At 34.6% G+C, this 14,981-nt stretch overlaps 1 long non-coding RNA gene across 2 annotated transcripts; it reads left to right on the plus strand.

Annotated features, from left to right (window-relative positions):
• Positions 1–7,698: 7,698 nt before the first annotated feature.
• LOC122015427 lies at positions 7,699–9,289 on the plus strand. Of its 2 annotated transcripts, XR_006120891.1 has the most exons (3): positions 7,699–7,852; positions 7,957–8,139; positions 9,050–9,289. It is a non-coding gene; the product is annotated as an uncharacterized LOC122015427 (long non-coding RNA). The 2 variants fall into 2 exon arrangements; XR_006120890.1 differs by having other exon boundaries at positions 7,957–9,289.
• The last annotated feature ends 5,692 nt before the right edge of the window (positions 9,290–14,981 follow it).

Consider the following 14,981-nt stretch of genomic DNA (forward strand, 5'->3'; position numbering starts at 1 on the left):
CTCCTCACTCACTCAGAGTTTGCTGTCTAAAATACCCTCATGATTTATCTTGGAACTATTTTGATTAAGGCTTTTTTTTTGTTTTTTAATGTGCTAATTAGGAGAGAGAGAGAAAATCAAACGTAAAAAAACTTAATTATTTTAATTTTATTTTTTAAATTTTTTATTATTTTAATTGATGAAATACGTGAAAGAAGAAATACTCGAATCTTTATCCAAAATATTAGAAGTAAAATATTTTAAATTTAATAGAATAAAGATATGTATGAAATTTATGTTCAGTAATATTAAACGAATGAATTATTATTAAGATAGAATATAATAAGTTATTTTAAGATCATTTTTATATAAAAAATAAAGGAATTGAGAAGATGTTTTATATAAATATAAGTAGGAGGATTGAAATAGAAGATAACGTAAAATATAATTTATAATCTTAAATTACTTCTAAGATTTTAAAAAGAAAATTATAAAATGGTGATAAAATCTGCTACGTTATGTTATAATAAAAATGAAATTAAATATTAAATTATAACTCGAACACAAGTAAAAAATAAGAGTTACATAGATTGAAGATATTATAATAAAAAATAATATTAAAGAAAAAGTCAAAATTACAGTTAAATGAAAACTCATAGAGATATGTTTACAATAATATGGATATATATTTAAACAATTAATAAATATTCTAGTTAAATGACATGAAACTATAAGAAATGTCTATATCAAATATGAAATATAAAAAATATGATTTATAATAATAAAATAAAATTTATTTAAATATAAATGATGATATATATTATAGAGAATAAAGCTCTAACATTTTATTAGTATGATTGTATTTTTTTATTTTTATAATAGTTAATTATAAGAGAAAAAGAAGGGAAATAAACATCTTAAAAAAAAAACAAAAGGTAAACTACTTTAAGATGGAGTGAAGGGTGTTTTAGGAAGAAAATATAAATGTGATAATATTTTTGAAAAAAATAAATGCCGAAAGGTGCATCATTGACTTCAGCCAATAAAGTATCTGCATTCAGTTTTCTTCATTAATTTCACTTTAATACCTCCATTTAAGAAAATATGACATTTTAGATAAGATCCACAAACACTTTCAAGTTTCAAAGCTGCAGTTTCATTTAGTTCGTTTACATCCTGTTTGAAAATAACTAAGTCATAGAATTGAATTGAATTTTATTATGAATATGACTTGAATTAAATTTTATTATGAATTAAATTTCATAAGGAATTAAATTCAATTCTCATGTTTGGAATGAATTATAATTTAAATTATGAAATTTTTATATTTTACCATTTTATCTTTCTCTCTTTTTTCATTTCTTTTTTTACAAAGAAGAGATAACGAGGGGGCACAATGGACATAATATGGAAAATTGAATTCCCTATCTAAATCATACATAAAGAGGTGTGATTTAATTTTACCTTGTTTGATGGAATTGGAATTGAATTCCATGTCAATTCTTAGTTAAAAAATTATTCTAAAATATGAAATTCAATTCCAATTCTAAAAAGAATTGAATTCCATATCATTCCAAACAGACTGTTATATCGCTGTTTTCTTTAATTAGCTTGGCAATGGTGCAGCAGCAGCCTGATGTTTTTCAATTCATCATAGATATATAATGCACGATGATGGACCATTCACTACCACCACTAATTTACTTAAAAATTTCCATGCAACTGAACCGCATCTGCTTGGAGGTGCCAACTAAACAAAAGTGCAGTTTAATTTAGTCGTTTAGCTATTGCTGTTTTCTTTAATTAGATCGCACTGTGGCACAAGCACAGCTCAATAGCAGTCAAAAGAGGCTTTCGATCCTCCATGTGTTCTTCTAGCTTTACCCAAATGACCGCCAACTCTTTTTAACTTCCCCGGGACAAGAGCCGCGAGCCATGTGAAGTGCTGGAGCATCTGCAACAAACATGCTCCAGAAACACAGCAGCCAGCCACTCACAGCCCCGTACGATACACAGCAAGAAGACTGCTTTTAAAGGCTGTTTTCAAAGGCTATCTATTTGGACAGAATTGAGCTTAATTTTGTTTGATTCAAAAGTACTGGTTAAAGGTGCGTTGCTGTTCCATTAGAAGATGATAAGGCTGCGAAGCTCTAAGCTCTGCAGTGAGAATTGATGATTGCTTTGAATGGATGTCGATGTACAAATTATCGAATATATTTTTTCTACACTTAAAAATCAGCATCAATTGACCACTGTCATGTTACATTTAAAAGAACAACGAATCTCAAGAACAACATCACTTGTGCTAATTTGATGGTAGTTTATACGAGTGTTAATTGTTGAAATATAGTATAACAGTGTTGGTATTCTTTGAATACAGCACCACAGGTGGTAGAGGAGTAAAATTAGAAACAAGTAAGCTATTTGAGAAATCTGAAAATGAAATGTATCTTTTAAAAACTTTATAACTTTAAATAAGCTCTTTAGTAATATAAGCAATGTTATCAAAATCGAGAATTTAGGTAAAATTATTAAAATAGTCATAAAATTGGATCATAAAATCGAAACTTTAAATACGCTCTTTAGTAATATAAGCAGTGTTGTCAAAATCGATAGTTTAGGTAAAATCGTTAGAATAATCATAAAATAGAATCGTAAAATCGAATCACAAAATTTTACATCATACTTTAAATCAATTTTTAAAAAAATTGATATATTCTTTTTAATTGATCATTAAATATTTTAATCCAAATTATAACATAAATCTATGTATAAAACATTTTAATTCATATAATCATAAACTACTCATAATTTTAAACTTTTGAACAACCAAATACTTACTATAAAAATACTACATAAAGATAAATTTGAGTCTAAAGATAAATAAAATACAAGATAACAAATTAATATAAATCATTCATGGACAAATACAAATCTAAAATCCTCCTAAAATGATATCATTTTGTCCAGAATAATTCCCTTTTATTAATGACACAAAATTAATAAAATTATCTCAAAAATTATGGTTTTACAAGTTTAAATGTAATTTTATGATTTTGATTTGATTTTACGATTTTACTTTAATACATAATTTCACTTGATTTTCATAAGTAAACTCATGATTTTATACAAGTTTACGAGTTCACTCGTAATTTTGATAACATTGAATATAAGAAAGACTCATATTGCATATCATTTCAATTAGGGTTTTCAAAGTATGATTTTCTATATAAATTTCTTTTGACAAAGTATAAAACTTTCAAGTTAGTATTCTTCTTCTACTATTATAATTTTTACTTTTTATTTTCTTCTTTAACACTCATGATAACATAATTTTTAGTATTTTATTTTCTTCTTCTGCCACTATAATTTTTACTACAAACTAGAAAATTTGTTAGTCATGTCATTTGTTATTTCTTCGTCCTTTTCTGCTTCTAACTTGTTCAGCGGAAGTATTTCAAAGTGTTGCTTACCAAATCTCATAGTATTTCAATGCACGTTAGTGTAGGTCCGGTGTTGCAAGTGCAGTCCTTCACGATCAAATTAGTACCGCACCGAAAGATGAAGCTTGAAGAAATGCTAAGAGAGAGAGGAAAGATTGTTGGGGAAGAAGAGTTGTTTTTGTGTGCCATAAGAAAATCATCCTACCTTCACTTAAAGCATCCATAATAGCATGGAATATTTCTCCTAAATATTCATGATCCCCACTTCCACATCACTCTTCAAATATTTTACTATTCAAATATCTCAACTTTCATAATGAAATATCTCACCATCCAAATATTTATGGATCCCACCAATCAAATATCTTACTCTCAAATATCCTTAACTTTACAATCAAATATCCCACCAATCAAATATTTATATGTCTCATGACCATTTTATTAACTTACATATAATTTTATATTTAAATAAAATTAATATATATTTTTAATATATTTCGTCTATCATTTATTCATAAATATTTTTTAGACAATTATTCAATATAATTATTTTAATATTAATATTTTATTTAAATGAAAACAATACAACATCATGTGTACACATTTTTTTAAAAAAAACTACAACATAATTCAAATATTTCACAAAATCAGAATTGAATAACTAAATATTTCATATATAATAAATTAGTTATTTACTCATCACGATGGCATGTTTCCCAGATGTGTTCAACCAAATCATGATGAAGCTGATGATGCTCCTGAGTATCATGTAATTCGGAATTTCTTCGAATGTATTAAGCAAATTCACTGGTTGAGCCATGATTTGTTGTGATTGTATCTTGTTCTTCGCGATCCCAAATCGATATTGCATGACCTTTGTCCTCCACAATCATGTTGTGTAAAATAATGCACGTATACATGATTTCTTTACATTTGTCCATAAATCAATGTCGCCCTGGACCTCTTATAATTGCCCAACAAGCTTGGAGTACCCCAAATGCCCGCTCGACATCTTTTCTTGCAGCCTCTTGTGTTTCCTTAAATTGGATCTTGAGGGTAGGAAAAACTCTTAACGAAAGTGGCCCATTCCGGATATATACCATCCATTAGGTAGTACCCTTTTGTATATTATGTACCGTTCACAATAAAATTTAACTTCCGGTGCATTTCCTTTCAAGACGTCATTAAAAATAGGTAATTCATTAAGCATATTGATGTCATTGTGAGATCCAGCAACTCCAAAAAATGCATGTCATATCCACAAATCAACAGATGCGACTGCTTCAAGCACAATTGTTGGATAGCCATGATCGCCTCGTGTGTACTGTGCCCTCCACGCAACCAGACAATTTTTCCAGGCCCAATGCATGCAATCAAGACTTCCTAACATCCCAGGGAAACTATGCTTTTGCTCATGCATTTCAAGTAAACGAGTGATGTCAATTGCATTGGGTTTTCTTAAGTACTCACCTCCGTATATTTGTATCACGCATTAGCAAAAGTTGGACAAGCATTCGAGGGCAGTTGTTTCACCCATTCGCAAGTACTCGTCAAATTGGTCGGCGAAACCTCCATAAGCCAATTGATGGATAGCCGCCGTGCATTTTTGAAGCGGCGACAGACCTTTTCTCCTTGCTGCATCTTCTCTCCATTTAAAAAATCCACTAGGATGATTTTCCAAATCAGTAACTATGCGCAAAATAACTCTTTTATCATTTAGAATCGTATTCGGAACATATCATCGATATACACCGGCTCAACACAGAAATAATCATTGACAAGTTGAGTGTGTCCAGCTACACGGTCTCTGTTAATTGTTCTTCTTCTTTGTGTACTCCCATGATAATCTTGCATGAATTCAGTCACTCTAAATTGATTGTGCACTACCATCATAAATAACGCCTCACCGGCATCTGATATTGTAGGGCTCGTTGTGTCTTCGGGAATATTATGAAACTTTCTTCACTAGAATTTTCGTCGATATTTGGAGAGTTGAACAAATCCCTAAAATAATGACCAGAATTTGTATCCATTTCTCTCTAAATTTTTGGTAGGCAACGTGTATGGAAATGATGAAAATAGATGAAAGAAAGGATGTATATATAGGGAGAAATTGAACGTTACCTAACGTTTAAGTTTTCAAACGTTTAATTTTCCGAATGTTGTTTTTTCGAACGTTAACGTTTGATTTGTTTTTAATTTTTTAATGTTCTGAATTTAATTAAATTTTAAAAAAATAAAAAAAATCTAAAAGTCACGACACCCACCATTTTTGGTGGGGCCCATCATATTTAATTAAAATAAAAAAAAATAAAAAACTAAAAATAATGGCAGCCCACCAAAATGGTGGGCCCCACAAGAGGAAATCATCGGGCAAATATTTGTGCATGGTGATTTCCATTCATCCCTCAATATCCCCAATAATAAGGGATATTTGAGAGAAGGAGGAGGGTATTTGGAGAAATATCTTCTCCAAATATCCCCCATTGGAGATGCTCTTACTTCTTCTGAGCCTTATATAGAGGCGGAGGTGGAATACCCAAGTGGCCACGTGAGCCTTAAGAGAGCCACGTAGGCGACCACTTGAGCAAAATGCCACCCACCAGTTGGCTTTCTAATGGGTGGTTAGGGCAACAATTGTTGGGTCGTATCTCTAATGTTGTTGGGTCGTTGACTAGGTGTCATCTTCTACACAAGTTGTCTAAGGTTAAGATTGAGGAGTAGGCTACCGTCAATAGCTGACTAGGCAAGGGTGGAGCCATGTTATAGCCTATCCGAGCTTTAGCCCGGGGCCCAACCAAGTTGAGAAGGAGTTGCAGCTTGGATTTGCAACAGGAGAAAGGAAGAACATGTGACTATTCTTGAGGTCATCCCAAGAGGGAAATTCCCTGCAGTTTGGATTTTTGATCAACAACTGCATTTTTGATCAACCCGATGGATTCTTTCAAGCTTTGCCATTGTGACTGGGCATCCCAAATCCGAATGGAAAATCATTGGATGAATGTCGAGTGTTCCAGAGCGTAAACTTTGAGTGACCTTCCCAAGTCCGAATGGGATATTGTTGGTCGAAGGCTGAGTTCGTGGAACAAAGGCCAAGTGCTCAGGAGGTGCCCTATATGTCCGAGTTGAATTCCATTGGATGAAGGCCGAGTGCTCGGGAGGTGACCCAAGTCCTAGTCGGATTGCGCCGGATGAAGGCCGAGCGCTTCACGAGAGGATTCTCGCTAGTCGGGAAGCGAAGCAAAGTGCTCGGTTAGTCAAGTGCTTAGGAGCGAAGACCCTAATTGGCCTTTTTTAGTTTGAGTGGGGTGTTGTTGGACGAATGTTGAGTAACCGGAGCATAGATCTCGAGTGACCTTCTTGAGTTCAAATGTTATATTATTGGACGAATGCAAAGTGCTCAGGAATATGGACAGACAAATCTGGGAGTGAAGTTGAGTGCTTAGAAGTGACTCAAGTGTAAATGGAATGTTATTGGATGAACACTGAATGCTCAGGGAAGGAGACAAGTGAGAAGAGAGGTAAGGTGTACCTAAAGATGATAAATTATGATGAAAATTTCATCGGTCAAGAAATCAAATAGGAGTTGATATCACATATATTTTTCAATAAAGATTGCATAATGAGTATTTATATTAAATTGGATAAAATGAAAGATTAATATATTTTTTTGTATTTTTGCTTCAGAAAAAAAAAACACTTTGTTCAAACGGCTTAATCAGTAGGCAAATTAAGGATTTTCATAAAATCAGAAATAAAAAACTAAATGAAATCCAAATGCGTCCAAATGCCTGCGTCGATCCACCACGAGGCTGAAGGCTTCATCATATTGCCGGAGAGAACAACGTCTCGTCCGGCCGTCGGGCCACCCCAGTGACAGCCTTAATTACGGACAAGGACGCGCTGGCCCGCTCCATTCCGTCCGGCCCCACTCGTCCCACACGACACGTTTCGATCCCTGACTCGCCCGGAGAGCGTGTACCGTGCTGGAGCGTACGCCACCACATCCCCCTCCGAATAATCTCCATCGAGCCAAACGCCCCCCGCAACGACGTCACCCGTTTAGGCACCTCGCCGTCCGTTAGTGGGCTCCACCGAAACGGTGGGCGGTGGCAGGTACTCGCGGGATAAGCGATAGGACGACAACGGCGGAAGCTTGCCATTCAATTTCTTGTCCTTTTTTTTAAAAATATATATGTATATTTAATTTTTCGGAAATTGTTTATTTGAAAATGTTTATATTTACCATCTCCGTAACGCTCTACCCTCCCTGCGATACATGAAAGGACGGTGAAGTGATGCTGCTCGCCATCATCCTCTCTCCTTCCTTGACTCGGTCCTTTTTTCTTCCTCGCATTAGGGTTTGATATCAGATTTGCGTTTCGATGCCTCACTGCTCCCAGCTTTGGATCCTCTTCAGTGGATTTGAGGTCAAGTATTGCAGATAGTAATGCATTCGTCCGCTCTCGATCGATATGCCCCTTTTTTTTTTTTTTGGTTTTTGATTGTGGTACTGAGGGGATGATTGCTGCAGCTTGCGATAATGGATGCCTCGCTTTCTGCTGCTGGCAGATGTGCTTGTTTGACAACGAGAGAGAGCACGCCGGTCCACGATCATACCTGCGGCCATGGCTGTGTGTACCAGCGTGCTTTTTCTCGTTGTCAACTGGCTGGTGCCTTTCGTCGGGATCGACCACCTTCTTGACCCTGGCTGACGGTTTGTTTCATTGTTGCTTTCACCTTTGGTTCTCAAGTTTTCCTTAGAGTTTGTTTTTGGTCGCGGGTCAATATTCTTTGTCATTGCGGTTGTTTTGCGTAATCCTGGAGCATGATTTTGGCTTAGACCAAGCGGAGAACTCGCTGCTTTCTTGCTTTATTCTTAACAAATGCTATGCAAACGCGTAGCGGTCACCGATGTAATATTTGTTTCCGAATCGACCTTTTAAAGCCTTTTTCTGTACTTGAAATTTTAGCTTGACGATCACTACTCGAATCATGTTTGTTTTGTAGAGGGCTTGTCAAATAGTGTTGTGATAGTTCAGTAATTATCTCTCTAGAACTAATGTTTTTTTAATTTGTACTTAAATAACTTAACTTTGCTAAAGTTTTGGATTGTTGATGTAATGCCAACTATTAATTCTTCATAGTGTTTTAAAATCAGTTTCTGATTAAGAACTATCTTGCCTGCTATATTCCACTTATAGGAAATAGGCAAAGAAATGCAATGATTTCGTAAACAAGGTTAATCTTTTATTTGGAAGTATCCATGGTAGATAAACTATCAGTACAGTTCACGTTGACATGTTGCAAATTATAGGAATACACCAACTTGCATTTAGTTACTGCATCTTGTAATGTTTGTGCGAGTCCTGCTGTTGTGCCAATAGAACTCTAGTTTATGAAATTGAGTAAATTGAATTAAAAACAGTAAGGTCTCAACTTCTGAATTTTAAGTAAACAAGTTTAATTTGCTTGATCTTTCATTCTTTCTCCAGGCATAATTATCAAATATTGTTCCTACTGAATAAAACAATTATTAATTTTCTCCATTTTATTTATCTTTTAGCAACGAGTTAAGTTTAAAGGCAGTTCTATGCATAAGCTCCTCTTATTGTTATACAATGCAGGGATTGAAGTGCCTGATCAGCATTTTAAATAGTTAGCAAAAAATTTAGACCTCTAGTAAACTTGTCAGTTGTCACGGATTTCTGGATTTGTATTTTCCTCAGCTTAGAATCTATAATTTTATGTTTTTATCATTTCTCTTTTCTCGCCATATGCATTGAGCCTTCCTTTTCTGGCATCTATTGTAAGTTAATTCTACATGTATGACACTGAACTACTAAGGTGGACATGTTCTTGTATCATCCTTGTGTTTGACACAACTTCTAGCTGTGATCTGCTCGCGTGGTGTTTTCCTTATTCACTATTTTCTCCCTTTGATCTAGAGCTAGGGTTAGCTTTTTTGTATGAACCACACATGAGCCTTTGTCAAATAATTTGGTAGCCAATAATGTTGGTTTCCTGGCTTACGTTTTAGATCCTGTCCTTCCCATTCCCTTCTTCCTGATCAAAATATAAAACTTGGTACTTCTTTTCTCTCTACAATTGGGCAGTAAGCAACTTAGTAAGCTATCCTTTCCTTTTGAAGCATTCTCTGATCACTTTCTTTACCATTTTCTCCTTTCAATCTAGATGCACATGGATGCATCTTTTCCTAGGCCTTGCACCTCAAATGATTGCTCAGTTAATGGAAGTTACGTGGTCATAGAGCCCAACATGGCTGTGGAGGTCGTTTTGGCTGATAAATTATGTTTAAATTCACCCACGGTGGAAAATTTTGTTGTCTTAAATGTTTAGTACTCCCTTAATGGATATTTACTTGGTCATCCTCTGTACATTGCTCAAGTGGCGTACTTGGCCACTACCGCCCAAGATGTTCCAATCTCCTCTAACTCCACTTTCATAGGTACTATTAAGTATATGCGGCTTCTTTAGCTGTAGGTTTGACAGATATCTTCTCTTAGTCAAATATGATCATGTAAGTATTTTTATTGTATTTATGACACATTTTATAAGGTTTTTTTTTTCTTTGAATCCGTGTCTCAAGTGTTGGGGTGTCTCAAGTGTTGGGGTCTTGATGTCCGGCTAGAGGGAGGTGAATACCCGATCACCCACGACGTTTGCTTCCTACAACATGTTGGAATACAAAAACAAAACTAATAAGTAAAAAACTAAACCCGAAAAGATAATAAACAAGAAAACAAATCGACACGTTGTGTTTAAAGTGGTTCGGAGATTAAAGCTCCTACTCTATGGCTATCCGTAAGGTGGATGATCCCAATTCATCGGTGGATGACTTCTTGGAAAATTCCGGCTAGCTCAAGTAGCTTTTTGTGGGTGGAGAAGTCTCATCATAACCTCACACAAGCATGTTTGATCACACGAGAACTTGGAAGACTCTAATAGATTTTAATCAAGTCTATTTTGTCAATCAAGGTCGGCCACCCCGAACTTTATTAAATATAGTTTGGGAGAAAACACAAGATATGTTTCATGCCACCAGTCAGCTGGTGATTGTCGATTGGTCTCTATGAAAAAATCGACTGTTACACCCTAACAGTTTGATGTCAGTCGATTGCTATAGTACCCGTTAACTGCTATAGTCAGTGTTGTCAAAATCGAGAGTTTAGGTAAAATTGTTAGAGCAATCATAAAATCGGATCGTAAAATTGAATCATAAAATTGTAAGATTTTACATCATACTTTAAATCAATTTTAAAAAAAAAACTTGATATATTCTTTTTAATTGATCATTAAATATTTTAATCCAAATTATAACATAAAACTACATATAGAACATTTTAATTCATATAATCATAAACTACTCATAATTTTAAATTTTTAAACAACCAAATACTTGACATGAAAACACAATATAAATATAAATTCAAATTTAGAGCTTAAGTCCAAAGATAAATAAAAGATACTATAACAAATTAATATAAATCATTCATAGACAAGTGTAAATCTAAAATTGTTCCAAAACGATATCGATTTATCCAAAATGGTTCCCTTTTATTAACGACATAAAATCGATAAAATTATCTCAAAAATCATATTTATACAAGTTTAAATGCGATGTTACGATTTTGATATAATTTTACGATTTTGATCTGATTTTACATTAATACACGATTTCACTCGATTTTCATAACTAAACTTGTGATTTTATACGATTTTACGAGTCAACTTGCGATTTTGATAACATTGGCTATAGTACTAGTTGATTGCTATAGTATCAGTTGACTACTATAGTACCAGTTAACTGGTACAATGTAAGTCGGTTGACTACAGTGTCTGGTTACAGGACCAGTAGATTGATTTTCACAACTGTTAGGCATAGAAATATTCTGTGCCCTAGCCCAGTCGACTGGTCTAATTGTCATTCAACTGGTGAAACTTTAAACTTAGGATTTTACATTGAGTATAATCTCTCATGCACTCGTCCTTACTCGCACAACCTTGACCTTACCTTCTAGCCTCTTATAACAGTCTTGTGTCTCTTGATTCCTTCATGTCTTGCCTTCAAGTGCTTTCTTCAGTCTTGTTCTTTGTTGTCGAGTCTTCCATTGCCAAGAATTCCTCACCTCCAGGGCTTCAACCTTGCCAAGTCACACTTAGACTTATGTTGTCAAGTCTACATATTTGGACTTACCCCGTCAAGATTCCACTTGGACTTTCACCATTGCCAAGTTCATATTTGAACTTTTTCTTGTTGTACCTGCATCTTGTATACTCACAACACATATCAAATACAACAATAAACCTAACTTAAAGCTTTGTCCAAACATCAAAATCTAAGATTACATTGATTGCTCAAACAATCTTCTCCTTTTTGATGTTTAACAATTCGTTTAAGTTAGGTAAATAATATATCAATACATATGCAAATCAACTATGTATAAATAATGGAACCAAATTCCTAGGCTCCCTCTTGACCTAAGTTCCTCCTTGAGCTAGGATTTCTTGTAAAGGTGTGTAAATTTCTCATTTAAATCCAACACTTCTTCCCGTTTATCATACATCAAAAAGAGTTCCAATAATATCCCAATTATTGGATTCTTTAACCTCTAATGACTACAATTATTATGTATTAATCCCCTTTAAAATTACATATATGTACATCAATTTTTTTGGCCATTTTCTATTGTTGAAAAATAGTTTCAGATTGTATTAGTCGACTACCCTAATCGTAACAACCTCACATAATCATTATGTGTTCGATGAACAATGTTACCAGTCGGTTGATAACTGTATTAGTTGACTGGTACACTATTTTAGCCCCAAACAATATTCTGAATTTAATTTAGAAATGCACTAAAAAATTCACATACTTTCAAAAATTCTCAAATTTTGTGGAGATGTTTGTTTTACCAATGTCCATTTGGAAAAAAATATATATAAAAATATATTTATCATAGATCCCAAGATTGACATAAAACCCAAAACTATCTAAATAGTTCAATTGAATCTTGACATAAAGTTCTAGTCTTGACTTCCTCTTGTTGTATTTGCCCATGCTAAACAATAATACACGCCCAGCATTAGTTTATATGACATCTATACATCCAAAACAAATTTTCATGTAATATGAACCACTTTTCATATTTTTATGCATGATACTCTACCCCCTCGGATGAGTCTAGTGGTTAGCGCATGAGATGTTGTCATCATGAGGTCTGAGGTTCGAATCTCGGCAAAGTCGAGGTAAATGTCTCCCTTATGTGCTAGTCACTATTCCAAAGGCTAGTAGTCGTCCGTGATTTACCTCTTCCGTGTTGGCCCTGGGACGGGTTGGCGGAGGCGCTAGGGGCGAGTGTATTCGTCTTTTGCTATCATGCATGATACTCTACTAAATTGTGCTAATTCTTTGAATTTGAGATTCAAATCCGTTTTCAAATCATTTTGGCACATTTCATGACTCATCTTGAGTTCCAAGCATGGTCCGCTTGAGATCCATTACTATATGTCCCAAAGACTCTTTGAGCTCCTCCTAGAACTCTTAACCTTAGTCACTTTCCTAGGTGACTCATCCACTATGGCTAGGTCACTTCGGTGCACCTCAGGTGTCACTTGGCTTACAAATCTTATTTTCTTAATCTTAGACACTTTGTCCTTGGTTAATTTTTCCTTATCCGTAAATGACTTTCTCTTGTTATTTCTTGACATTTTCTTGTTTTAATCAAATGGCACCTAGAATATTTCTTTTCATGCGTTTAGATGACACTCCCTTGCCCTTGGTCACTCCTCCCTTACCAATGTCATGTGACATTCTAACACTTGACCTCCTTTTGGCCTTGGAGGGATCTAATTTGATATTTTTGGGTCTTTGATTACCCAAACACATATCAAGTCCCTAGGTCCAATAATGAACATATCTAGGACTTTTTTTATTTCCTCAAGCCTTGTCTTTAAGATTTGATTTTCTAATTCTAGGGTTTTAACCCTAGAATCAACATGTCCACCTTGGACACTCCTAGACTTACCCTTCCTAGGCATATGTCTTTCTTTTTTGGAAGTAATGCCTTGATCATTTACCACATTCCTTTCCTTAGGCAAGGTGAGTTGGTTTTTATTAAGTCTAACCTTGGTGTATGATTTTCTAGGATTATCTATCGCGTTAGCCCTATTCCTATCATTATATATAAATCCATAATTATGCATGAGCACATAATTTTCATTATTCCTAACAAGCATGAAGGAATTTGAAATTGGATTAAATTTCAAATTAAGGATTACTTTTCACCTTTGGAGCTCTCCCTTGACTTGAGTTCCTCTTCTTCTCCCATTTTTCAAGTGCATCAATTTCTTGAGCTTTCCTTTCCTTGGACACTTCATGTGGTAGTATCCCCACTCACCACATGTGAAGTATTGAATGTGCCTCTTCTCCTTGGCACCATCCCTACAACCCACGTTGATCTTTAAAAGAGCTTTACCGAGTTTAGAGTGTACATTCTTTACCTTCTTGAGCAATAGACACCTACTCTTATAGTGTCTCTGTTGGTTAGTCCTAAGAACACAAGTGTCGAACCTTTCCTTAAATAACCTATTGTGTTCTTTAGAAGTTAAATTAGGAATCGCAGACGGAACTTAACATCATTGATTCTAAATTTAACTTATCTGTTCTTAATGGTTTAGATTTGAATCGCAAGCGGAACTTAACACTATTGATTCAAATCTACCTAAGTTATTAATTCCATAAATATTAATTTTCAAAATTAGCTTCCAGGACTGCATGGCGAGGCACATGGTCTTCTTGGATATGGGAGCAATCGCCACCGCCTAGGCAAAGCCTTTTAAGGAAAGCTAATATTTATTTCCTTAAATAACTCTAGGTTAACCAAAAAGAACAATCGAATCACAAATTCGAAAAAGAAGAAAACACAAACTCGAAAAAAATATTTCGAAAACTCTAGAATCATATGCCTCTTGTGTTTGGTATTTCCAAAAATAACAATACAAAGAAAATTAGTATGATGCGGAAAACAATTACTAGTTATACCTTTCTTCGTATGAAAAAATAACCTCTTGATCTTCTACTGTATTCCTCTTCTAACCTCGGACGTTGCGTGAGCAACGATCTTCCGAGACAAGAACCACTAAGCACCTTCTTCTCCTTTGCAAGGTTCGGCCACTACAAGACTCCAAAAGAAGTAGAGGTCCGACCACCACCACCAAGCTTCAAGGGATGCAAGAAACAAAACCACCTTTCTCTCCTTCTTCTCCTAGCTAGAACCGGCCACCATAAAGAGCTTCAAGAGGAATTGTCGCTGGCCATAAGAAGAAGAGAAGAGGAAGAAGCTAGGGCCGGCCACCAAGGAGAAAAAAGAGAGGAGAAGAATAATAGAGTTGTTCACAATGAAGACACCTCTACCCCCTTTTTTATAATCCTTGGTCTTGGCAAATAAGGAAATTTTAATTAAAAACTTCCTTAATTCTTTTGCCATGAAAAAGAAAAATTAATTTATTAAAAATCAATTTCCTTATTTCAATAAT

The sequence above is a fragment of the Zingiber officinale genome, chromosome 8B (assembly GCF_018446385.1).
Source record: "Zingiber officinale cultivar Zhangliang chromosome 8B, Zo_v1.1, whole genome shotgun sequence".
In the NCBI taxonomy this organism is placed as follows: domain Eukaryota; kingdom Viridiplantae; phylum Streptophyta; class Magnoliopsida; order Zingiberales; family Zingiberaceae; genus Zingiber; species Zingiber officinale.